At 35.0% G+C, this 12,253-nt stretch overlaps 1 protein-coding gene across 2 annotated transcripts in view; it reads left to right on the top strand.

Moving 5' to 3' along the window:
* The window catches only part of POF1B (POF1B actin binding protein), a 103,662-nt gene that overhangs the window by 36,380 nt on the left and 55,029 nt on the right, over window positions 1-12,253 (top strand). The gene's annotated exons all lie outside the window — the stretch shown is intronic.

Here is a 12,253-nt window from a genome sequence, read left to right as displayed (position 1 = left end):
AATGGTAGAAGGGACAATGATCAGAGATGGGAACTGTATGACAGGATTAAGAGTTTTGTCCAGTGGCAACAGTAATGTTATGATATTCTTTCCCCAGCTTAGTACATCTAATAATACATTTGACTAGATTATATGTTGTCTACTCAGTAAAGGGGCAGAGTTGGGTAACTAATGTATCACTTTTTTATTATTCATACTGTAGTTTGAGATTTCTATGTAGCTTCTGTAAAGGCTGGAGGATTTTTTCTTTAATTTTATTAAATTCCGCTTTTTTTCCATTTTAGATAATCTCTTTTTTTATTATACTTTAAGTTCTCGGATACATGTACAGAACGTGCAGGTTTGTTTACATAGGTATACATGTGCCATGATGGTTTGCTGCACCCATCAACCTGTCATCTACATTAGGTATTTCTCTCAATGCTATCCCTCCCCAGCCCCCCACCCCCAGATTTTTCAATATTTTATAAGGATAAAGTTGAAGTGCTGCTGAAAATAGAATAGGCCCTTGGAAGCACCACTCTACTGGAAGCTTAGAGTTAGTAATTTCACTTGTATGGATTACTTTGGATTGGGTCCATTCCTGCTCAGAGTGATGACAGGGTAACCTGCTTGTGCAGATCCCATGGACAAAGGAGGGAGTTCTCCCACCTAGGCACCTTGGTGTTTACATGTCCCCTGTAGTGATATGTGGGTAGAAGAGTATCTTTAAAGAGTGATGCGCAGACATAGATTAGGCTCTTTTAAAACTAAAGTAGGACCCATTTTCATGGTTTTTGTTTAGAGTTAAACTGTAATTTGGAAGGAGCGTGGTAAAGAGGAATAGAACACAGGCATTCAATTTAATTATCTGAATTTATAAAACCTGATCCTGATGAGTTGTATGACCTTCAGCAATAGACTTAGCTGGACTGAACCTCAGTTTCTACATCTCTAAAAGGGGAAGAATCATACTTTAATGTACAATATATCCTACAAGAGGATTAAATGAGATAAAATATGTAAAGCACCTATCTTAGTGTCAAGTACATAGCAGATGCTGAAATTAATGTTTGATTACTGATCTTCTTGCCCAACTCTGGGTCGCAAATGTTTCAAATCACCAATATAAGAAATTAGTTTCATTGTAAGACTATTTTTAGATGAAACTAGATCACCTTTAAAGTACTTTCCCCAAAGTGAAAGGCATTAAAAATATTTTTCAAAATCAGATATCTAAAACCGTGGCTTTAAAATATTTTTATAAAATTAATTTATGTGCATTTTCCATGGTCCTCCCTACTAATATCAGCCTTTTGATTTCAAATTCAAAATATTACAAGTTACATATACTTCCCTGAAGAAATTAAGGATAACATGCTGTGATCATTTTCCTGTCATTAGCAAGGAACAGATAATTTTACACCTGTTGATGACAGGGAACAGCTCAGCTGAACTCATTTTACAAGTTGTCATATAGGTGGTGTTTGTAAGAAATATTCAAATAAGTGTATATAGTGTGTGTGCAACTCTCTTCCACTTGGCTTAAGGATTCAGGGAAGTCTTTTGTAGTCATGGGAAGATGTAAAGGCAACAGTCCTGATCACCTGGATAGTGCTATTGCCAATGAAAAATACTCCAATTTGTGATGTGATACCTTTAATGAATTGACAGAAAACATCAGATCTTAGTGTCAGGTGTTTTTTCTGGCAGGTCTCTGGGAAGCTCGCTATAATGTTTATTTAACATGTCATTCACCAATGATAGAATTTCAGGGCTGGTTAGTTCAATAAACTCAGCAGTTCTGTCTATCCCCTCGCTCATTAACAGGTGGCTCAAGTTCCTCTCCATGTTTATTGCCCTCTTCAATCCCATTATTGAAAATGAGTGCCTTTTATGTAAACTTGTATCCCCTGCTGTTGCTTCCACAAATTTAATTAGTGTCCATTTGGGGCCTATCTTTTCCCAACACTACCTTATCTGTCTTCTGCAACCTCTGCAACCTCTTACTATGAAACCTTTTAGAACTATTGTTTTATGGCAAACTCAACTTTATTTTTAGCACATTGTTACTTATTTGCCTTTTTATAAATTAGTTTTTTTAGTTAAAGTAATACATGTATATAGTTTAAAAGGCCAAATAGTAGTAAAAGGCATATAACAAACAGCAATTCCCTGTCCCTACCCTCTTCACCACCCAGAGCTGATCCCCAGAGGCAATCATTTTCAATTGTTAGCTTCGTCTTGTGATATTTACTTGCATTTAGCTAAATAGATATATATAAAGCTAAATGGCATGCATGTATTTTCAGTATGCATAAACTTATAGTATGGATACTTATGCTGCTATGTCTTGATTTATCAGTGTTACATATTATCTGTTGATAATTCTGACACACAGGTTTAATTCTATTAATCTCTTATCCAACTGTTTTCATCCCTTCCATCATCCCAATATAGTTAAATCTCCATTTATTTTTGGTAAGTCAGTGTTCAGTGTTTATATTATTATTGCTATAAAATATCATTTACTGCTGAACCAAATTGTGTATTTTGCTTCTTTTATTCGCACAACTTTTTGCTAGTGTTAAGAATTCTCTAATTTTTTTCATTTGCTTGGTTTTTGTGTATCTATTGTTAATTCTTTTCTCAATACACAGATGTTCTGGTTCCTATTGATCAATTATCCCTTATCAGCTTTCTACTCTCCTTGAAACTCTGTAATCCTTATACACCACCTGCCTTGGTTTGAATTATCACTCTCTACTGACATTTTGGTCACTCTCTCTGTCCTTCAACAGTTTCATCAGCCAACTTACAATCTTCTCTCCACTTCCTACTGAATCTAGAATCATCTATAAGAACTTCACCACCCACATCAGTACCCTTTCCCACACTGTCTTCATGGTTCTTCCTCACTCTCAATTTCTTCATTTCTACATCTTCAGTTCACATAGATTTCAGCCAGTCCTTGAATTTATATCTTCACTTGAAACTGTTTAACCTGGGATTCTGAATGTCTTTCTCTTGCCATCACATTCTTGTTTTATCTCTTACTCTCTCATTTCTGTTTAATGTCACCTTCACCAAACTCTCCATCCCTCAATTCTAAGCCACACTGGTTTCCATTGTCAGCCAGTTCAGCAATGATCTTGCTAGAAGCCCTTCTCCTTTTACTGGCATCACTTTGCTGATCCTTTGGTTTGTGTAGACTGCCATCCACCTTCTGTGCCCCTAGATTTTGACTTCTTTGTATACTAGAGAGTCTTCAGACTAAACCAATTTAGTCTAGTACAGATTGTCTCGGTCTTTCTGGACTCCCACCATTGTTAAACAGCCTTTTTAATTGATTCTAATCAACTCATTACCAGTCTTCAATGTCTAATTCTTATCTGTCCCACCCTGCTCATACTCCAAGTCTCACTGCTGATGTCTCCCTCTCTGCAGGTAGCCTTGCCTTCTACTAACAATGGATGGTGGAACTCAAACTTTAGTGGGCACCAGAATCAATTGGAAGAATTATTTAAGGAGAGATTGCTGGGGCCTGATAATCTGCATTTTCAAGTTCCCTGGTTATCCCAATGCTACTTTACTGGCCCAGGGACCACGATTTTGGTTCACCACATAAATTCCTTCAATGCTCCACTTTACTGAAAAATTTTTCTATACCTTCAGCAAACTTCTGATTCTTTTGATCTTCAAGAATTAAGACTCTAACTTTGTGATCAGGGTGACTCCCTTTGTGACCCTACCATTCTATTGACTTATAATCTCATCTCTTTTGTTCCCTTCATCTGAAAAATTTCCAAAGGAGGGAGACATACTCTCAGATGCTATATTCTCACTACTCACACATTCCTCAACACTGCAAACCAGATTCTAGCTTCACTATGTTCCTGAAACTGCTTTTATTGACCTCCAAGTTGCTGAATCCCACTTACTTTTCTTGACCCTCATTTTGTTTCAGTTCTACTGCATTTAGCACTGCTAATCTATTCTATTCTTGATATCTTTCTTTCCATTATACTGTACTGCAGCTTCTATGACTTCTTCTCAGGCACTTCTTCCTTCTTTCATCTGGACCTCTTCTCCAAGGAACCATTCTTGGCCCCTGATATAGTTTGGCTGTGTACCCACCAAAATCTCATCTTGAATGATCATGTGTTGTGGGAGGGACCCAGTGGGAGGTAACTGTATCATGGGGACAGGTCTTTCCCATGCTATTCTTGTGACAGTGAGTAAGTCTCATGAGATCTGGTGGTTTTATAAGAGGGAGTTTCCCCACACAAGCTCTCTCTTTTTGCCTGCTGCCATCCGTGTAAGACATGGCTTGGTCTTCCCTATCTCCCACCATGACTGTGAGGCCTCCCAAGCCATGTGGAACTGTAAGTCCATTAAACCTCTTCCTTTTATAAATTGTCCATTCTCAAGTATGTCTTTATCAGCAGCATGAGAACAGCCCCCCTTCTTTTTTCTCTACCCTCTATCCCTTGACAACATGATATAAAATCTTGACTTTTGCTACTACTTTTGTATGGACAATACCCAAAACTTTCTCAGCTCCAATGCATCATTTTTAATTGCCTACTTGACATCTCTACTTGACTGTCCCACAGTCATCTCAAACGAATCATATCCGCTTTTCACTTTCTCTCATCTATCAATGATATATCCAGTGCTTTATTTACTAGTCTTAATATTTAACATCATTTTTCTACTGCTCTGTCTGCTTTGCCACTCCACACCTAATTAGTTGTCATAGTTTGATGATTCTTTCTTCATACAACCTCTCTCATACAGCTGAAAGTTAAGTTTTCTTCTTGGAACTCTTAGCATTTGATCTGCAGCTCTCGTTAGAGCCCTTGTTGCAGAATTCCCATTGTTTATGAGAAAAAGGTTTGCAAATTCTTGATACTCACTTTGTAGTACAAGAAAAGATCATACATTTTATTTTCCCATGAGAAAGAATAATTTACGCTGTTACAAATGTTATTATTCAGTTACTTATACTCATTATAAAATTACAACTCAAACCACCTACATTGTTTTTAATTGGTTTGGAAAAGAAGAATGTCAAACTGGAAACACACACTCACACACCAAAAGGAAGTGAGAATAGCTTTGAATAAGTTTCACTAAATCCATTTCAGTGTGATTTGTTAAAGCACCTCTTACAACCAGTGCTTTTCCCTCTGTTCTGCTTAATATGTAGCTCCAATTTTATCCTTTATTATAATCAACTTTCTCACTACTTACTTACCTTGAAAGATTAGGCTATTAAAAGGGATGTCCTTAATATTTCTTTTGATGAACAAGATGAGTTGATGCAGAATCAGCATTATTATTATTTTTATGGTGATAAAAATATTTTTATCCAACAAATGTTTACTTAGGACTTATTATATTCAGGCACCATGCTAGGCACTAGAACTTATAAAACAACAGTATCTCTACTCCCAGGCAGCTGAGAGTCTTATAGAAAATGAGGCAATTGTCTTTCATTTATTCTGTCATTTCAGCAGCAAACTGTACATATGCCTTAAATTAAAGAAAATTATTTGCACAATTGTTTAACAATTTACTGAGCACTTCCCCCCTCATTTAATTTTATTTGATGCCTTCTGCAATTTTATAAAATAAGTACTAAATTGCCTACATAATACAGTTGAGAAATACAGGCACAGAGAAGTTAAGCAATTTACTTAACTCACAAATGGGAAATGGAAGCTCCACATTTGTTCTCAAATTCAATTCTTTTTTCATTGCAACACTTTGCTATCTATGTTTTTTCACATAGAAAGTTAAATTAGTTCTTTATTTCAAGTACAGAACTGTTATAGTTAAAGAAGTCTTCATTTTAGAATTGTGACTATTGTACAGTACATTCAATTCAGTGACAACATGTGCTGAAAATCTAATATGAACCAGGAGGTGGGGCAAGATGGACAAAGAGAAGCTTCCACTGATTGTCCTCCCTGCAGGAACACCAAAATTAACAACTAGCTACATACAAAAAAAGCATCTTCATAAGAACCAAAAATTAGGTGAGTGATCACAGTACCTGAATGTAACTTCATATCACTGAAAGAGGCACTGATGAGGTTAGGAAAAACAGTCTTGAATTGCTGATGCCACCCATCCCTCATAACCTGACAGAGGCTGTGTGGCAGGGAGAGAGAATCTGTGTGCTTGAGGGAGGGAGAGCAAGGTGAGTGTGGGACTTTGCATTGGAACTCAGTGCTGCCAAAATTGGGCAGAACTCAACTGACTTCAAATTATACTGCAGAGCTACAGTAACCTGGTAAAATAGCCTGGTAATGGCCTAAAACAGACACATAGATGAAAGGAATAGAATAGAGAACCCAGAAACAAATTCATATATCTATAGTGAACTCATTTTCAACCAAGGTGCTATGAACACGCATTGGGAAAAGGACAGTCTCTTCCACAAACTGTGCTGGGAAAACTGGGTATCCGTATGCAAAGGATGAAATTAAACCTCTATCTCTCACCATATACAAGAATAAAATCAAAATGGACTAAAGACATAAATCTAATGCCTCAAACTACGAAACTACTACAAGAAAACATTGAGGAAGCTATCCAGGACATTGGACTGGGCAAAGATTTCTTGAGTAATAACCCAGAAGCACAAACAAACGAAGCAAAAATGAACAAATGGGATTACATCAAGTTAAAATCTTCTGTACATCTTTTAACTTGTGAAGAGACAACCCACAGAGTGAAAGAAAATATTTGCATACTACCCATCTGACAAGGAGGTAATAACCAGAATATATGAGGAGCTCAAACAATAGGAAAAAAATCTAATAATTTAATTTTTTAAAATGGGCCAAATATATGAGTAGAGATTTCTCAATAGAAGGTGTACAAATGGCAAACGGGAGGTGTAAAAATGTGCTCAACATCATTGATCATCAGAGAAATGCAAATCAAAACTACAGTGAGAGATTATCTCACCCCACTTAAAAGGGATTTTATCTAAAAGACAGGCAATAACACATGCTGGTGAGTATATGGAGAAAAGGGAACCATAGTACACTGTTGGTGGGAATGTAAATTAGTGCAACTACTATGGAGAACAGTTTGGAGGTTCCTCAAAAACTAAAAATAGAGCTACCATATGATCCAGCAATTCCACTGCTGGGTATATACATAAAAGAAAGGAAATAACCAACATTTGGAAGGAATCTAAAAATTTTCTTTATCCAACAGTCTAATGGATAAAGAAAATTTGGTACATATACACAATGAAGTACTATTCAGCCATAAAAAGAATGATATCCTGTCAGTTACAATAACATGGGTGGAAAATGAGGACATTATGAAATAAGCCAGGCACAGAAAAACAAATATTACATGTTTTCACTTATTTGTGGAAACTAAAATACAAAACATTAGAACTCATGGAGATAGAGAGTAGAGTATGGTTACCAGAGGTTGAGAAGGTTAGTAGGGCAGGGGTGAGAGAGTATTAGGGATTGTTAATGGGCACAAAAAAGAATTAGAAAGAATAAGATCTAGTATTTGATAGAAAAACAGTGTAACTATAATCAACAATAATTTAATTGTACATTTAAAAATAACTAAAAGAGTATTATGAATTGTTTGTAACACAGAGAAAGCATAAATACTTAAGGTGATTGATACCCCATTTACCCTGATGTGATTATTACATATTGCATGCCTGTATGAAAATATCTCAAATATCCCATAAATATGTACATCTACTATATACAGACAAAAATTAAAAATTAAAGAAAAAAGTATAAAAGAAAATCTAATATGCACTAGGTAGCATCATTTCTTTATTAAAATATCTACATAGATTAAAATAATAGTGAGGATTTTCAGAACCTAAAATTCTTTTACTTTTTCTCTTGTTAGAATTGCTACTCCTGGTGTAAAATAAGGAGAGACCAATTATTTATTTTTACCTCATTAGCCAAATGACATTGTATCTGAAATGCATTTAATTTTGTCAGGGATTAATGCCCACTGGATTAATTATGTTTGAATCAGTCTAACAGATACTAAATGTTCCAAATCAAAGCAAAATCAAGTAGTAATCTTATACATCCAAAACTGTCACCACATCCTTATAATCTTTGCTGGACATATATGTATAATCTATACGTTATAACCTTTTACTAATAGTGAGGTTTTCCATTGCCATGCAGCAGTTCAAAACTTACTACCCAGTTGGATCTTAATACAGCAGATCTTATTACTTAATATTTTCATGACCTTTTAGGAGTTTAGTTACTTAGATATAATTGCTTTTACATAACATGGCATTTTAAGCGCTTTATAATCTCTAAACAACCCTTCTAAATAGGTGAAACATGCACACATTTAAGCCAGTTACCTAGTAGGAATAAATTTAATTAAGCCAAGACTGTTCTACTGGATTGTCATTTGTTTCTTGACTACAAACTATCCCTACCCCTGAGAAGCATTCTCACAAATGTTTGTTCTTAAGCTGAAGGGAAACCAGGCAAGAGAATATAGATAGCTCAGCTGAAATCAGCAACTATTGATTGTGCCTTATAATCACTACCACTGAACTATGTAAATATGGTTGGTTAAGTGTGTTGTCTTTGAATATGAAAGTTTATAAAGTGTGGAGGCTAGCAAGGAAAGTCCACCTACTACTCATAGATCACAAATATGAAACAACACCCCAAATTGGAGCCAGGTCAAGAACTTCCAAGGCAGTAGTGAGGTGAGGTCTGTAATTTCTCTTTAGAAATTACTTCCTTTTGAAATTACTTACTTTCTACAGATTTTCCCGGAAAATGGACACTAATTTGCCTCTGGTTGCACACTTAAGCATTGTTGCTTTGCCTTGAGTTTACTGGAGCAATTATCATCATGGGCTTCTCATCTATAATTAGAGACAAGGAATTAGACTGTTTGGCAACTATTATAGTCAAATAGTGATCCGATTAAACGTACTTCATTGATGCATGCTCATGAATCTAACAATTTTTGTAATTTTTTAGAAAATTATTATGTTTTGTATATCCGTATATGTTTATATTCTTCAGCACAGCCTGTATTCCTTCCTTGATTATAGATAAACAACTAAATTAATTATCAAAGATTAACATTTGAGATAGCTCTCATTCATCAGGCAGATGAGTATATATGAGGTGCAGCTATATTTCAAGTCAGTATTGCAACAGGGAGAAAACTTCTATCCATTACTGCTACCATTATTCTGGCCCAAGGCACTCATGTATCCTTGGGATGACTTCTATCTTGGCTTTCTCAAGGCAACAAAAAAGATAGCTTTGAGCCATCTCTAAAAGCTATGTCAAAACACACCCACAAATAGTTCCATTAAAATTAAGAAGCTCCAAAGAGCTGTGATTTAGTAATGGAAAATGTTGCTAACTAGCACAACACAGTTTATGGTTAGGAAATTTCATCTTGGTCTTGAATAATAGTCCTGACTTAACAATAGATGAGAATTTTAATTCCCTCAGCCCTCTCCCCTCCCAAATTTGAGCCCAAATGGATTATGGATTCCAAAAGGGCTAGTTTGGTCCTTATCTTATGATTTTCTTAAACACATTGACTGTTTAAATGAGACATAATTGTGAATAACGACTTACCTGCTTTTGACTTTCATTTCCTGAGAGGAGTCAATCGCTAAGAATCTGATGGACATTATTCAGAAGTCTATGTAGAATTCAAATACCAGCCTCCAACTCTATAAGGAGTTCAGTTTAGTTGCTCCAATTAGACTGTGTGATGATACTGACTCTTCCTAGTAAGGAAGGTACAAGGGATCACCATGATATTCCTAAGGAAGGGCTGCCTATACTTTTGCTGACTTTGTTAACCATTTGTTGTTGTTGTTGTTGTTGGAGGCTTTAAGAGAGAAACCTGTAAAAAAATTCTTTCCAGAATTACTAGCACTTGGGGGCAGTTCTAATCAGGTAGATGATTTCTTTCAATGCAACACGTTTTAGTGAGCAGCTGTAGAGTATTTAATCAGTATTGTATTAGATACTATCAAATATACCAAAAAGTATGAGTCATTCTTGTTTATTTCTTTTGTGGTAAAAAGAGGGTGCTGAGAAAACAAGACTTACATCTGTATAATAAAATAAAACAATTAAAAATAATTGAGCACAAAGAGCTGAATTGAATTAGCTTGTTGGCTGGCATAGTTTTAGTTTTCACGGATATGGTAGATTTTGAGATGAGTTTCAAAGGATGGGTAAGATTTGGATACACAACAAGAAGGACAGAGGGTATTTAAGCAGAAAACAATGTGAGTAAAATCCTAGAGGCAGGAATGTATGCTGTGTGCCCCAAAGAGTGAAATCTACTATGGCTGAAGGAGAGAACGTACTGGGAAAAAAATAAAATTACGTATATCTAAGTATTTAAAGGTTTTATATAGAATATGTAGATATAGACATATGAATCTATATCTATTTTCATGTTATCTACATCTCTATATATGCACTACTTGTTAATTCTATGATATTTAAACATACTATATGATGATATTGACTTTACAGGTTTACCCATCTACTCATGCCTTCACATATGAGAGTTTATTCTTTTTAAGAAATAATCATTATTTACTCAGGGAAGCAACTCCAAAGGGTACATGGACAAGATAACTAACATTGTGGTATATTCATCTAGACTGAACAAAAATGTGATGATACTACACTTTTTTTGTGTCTCACTTTTTTTAACTGACCAATATTTTATAAACTGATTTTTGTGTCACAGATGTAATTATGAAAACTTATCTTTGCTTACTTTGCAATTCTTCCATTTGCCTTAGAATGTACAGTTTTTTAAGGTCTGAATTCAGAGGAGAGGTTGAAAAGGAAGTATCAGTAGTCAAATTCAAATCCATTTACCATCTATATGCTTAAGAATAAATGTGTTTTTAGGGCACTTGGTTTTACATGCAATGTTGAAAGTAGTATGGAGTGTAACCTAAGTTATTATCCTCCAGGCAGTGCGTTTTGGGGATGGGAGCCACAGTGCCCAATAATATTGAAAAGATTGATACCCAAGAATAGGAAGCCAACAGAATGTGTCTTATTTAGGACACTGTTCATAGTAGTTTGCGTCTAGGATTTCAAATGTCTCTGAAGTCTATGAGTTCTCTACAGTTGGCCCTGAGCTACTCTTTCCCATGTGAGATTGACTAAATATTGGCTTTAAATAATAAACGGGGGAAGTCAAACAAGAAATGCGTTAAAACACATTGAATTGAGTAGGTTTATCTACCTTTAAGATATACTAACAAATCAGGCTGACTTTCACTTAGAATATGTGCCTCCAACTGGAAGTAATTCTTCTATAGTCAGTATAATTCAAAAATCAGTATGTCAAAGATATATCTGCACTTCCATGTTGATTGCAGCACTATTAACAATATCCAAGATATGAAATCAACCTAAGTGTCCATCAATGGATAAGTGGATAAAGAAAATATGGTATGTGTATACACAATGTACACAATGGAGTATATTCAGCCATAAAAAGGAATAAAATCCTGTCATTTGAGGCAACATTGATAAGCCTGGAGGACATTATGTAAACTGAAATAAGCAGAGCACAGAAAGATAAATATCACATGTTCTCACTTATATGGGGGAGCTAAATATATAAATATATTGATGTCATGCAAGTAGAAAGTAGAATAGTGGTAGCAAGAGGCTTAGAAGGGAGGGGGAAGAAAATATAGGAAGAGATTGGTTAACAAATCCAAAACTACCACTATGTAGAAAAAAATAAGTTCCAGTGTTCTATAACACTGTGGGGAGACTATAGCTAACAGAAATTTACTCTATATTTTCAAATATCTAGCAGAGAGGATTTTAAATGTTCTCACCATGAAGAAATGATTATTGTTTGAGGTGATGGATATGCTATTATCCTGATTTGATTATTACAGATTGTATGCAGGTATTGAAGTAGCACACTAAAACTCATAAATATGTACTTTTATTATGTTTCAATTAATTTTTAATTTTAAAAATTAATAAAAAATATAATTCACATTTTCTTTTTCCACATGAGACATATGAATAAGCCATGTGATTTAATTTACTCATTTTGCTGTTTTATTTAAGTGCCTATATTCAAGAATGTTTATGCTATGCAAGTTTTGCTTTCATTTGAACACTTAGAATCGAGTGAAATGAAGTTGAAATTGCCATTGCAATGTTGACTTTTCTTTAAATTTCTCCCACATTAAAAAATGTACCCC

This window comes from Gorilla gorilla, chromosome X (genome assembly GCF_029281585.2).
Source record: "Gorilla gorilla gorilla isolate KB3781 chromosome X, NHGRI_mGorGor1-v2.1_pri, whole genome shotgun sequence".
NCBI lineage: Eukaryota > Metazoa > Chordata > Mammalia > Primates > Hominidae > Gorilla > Gorilla gorilla.
This window is presented reverse-complemented; position numbering and strand designations above follow the sequence as displayed.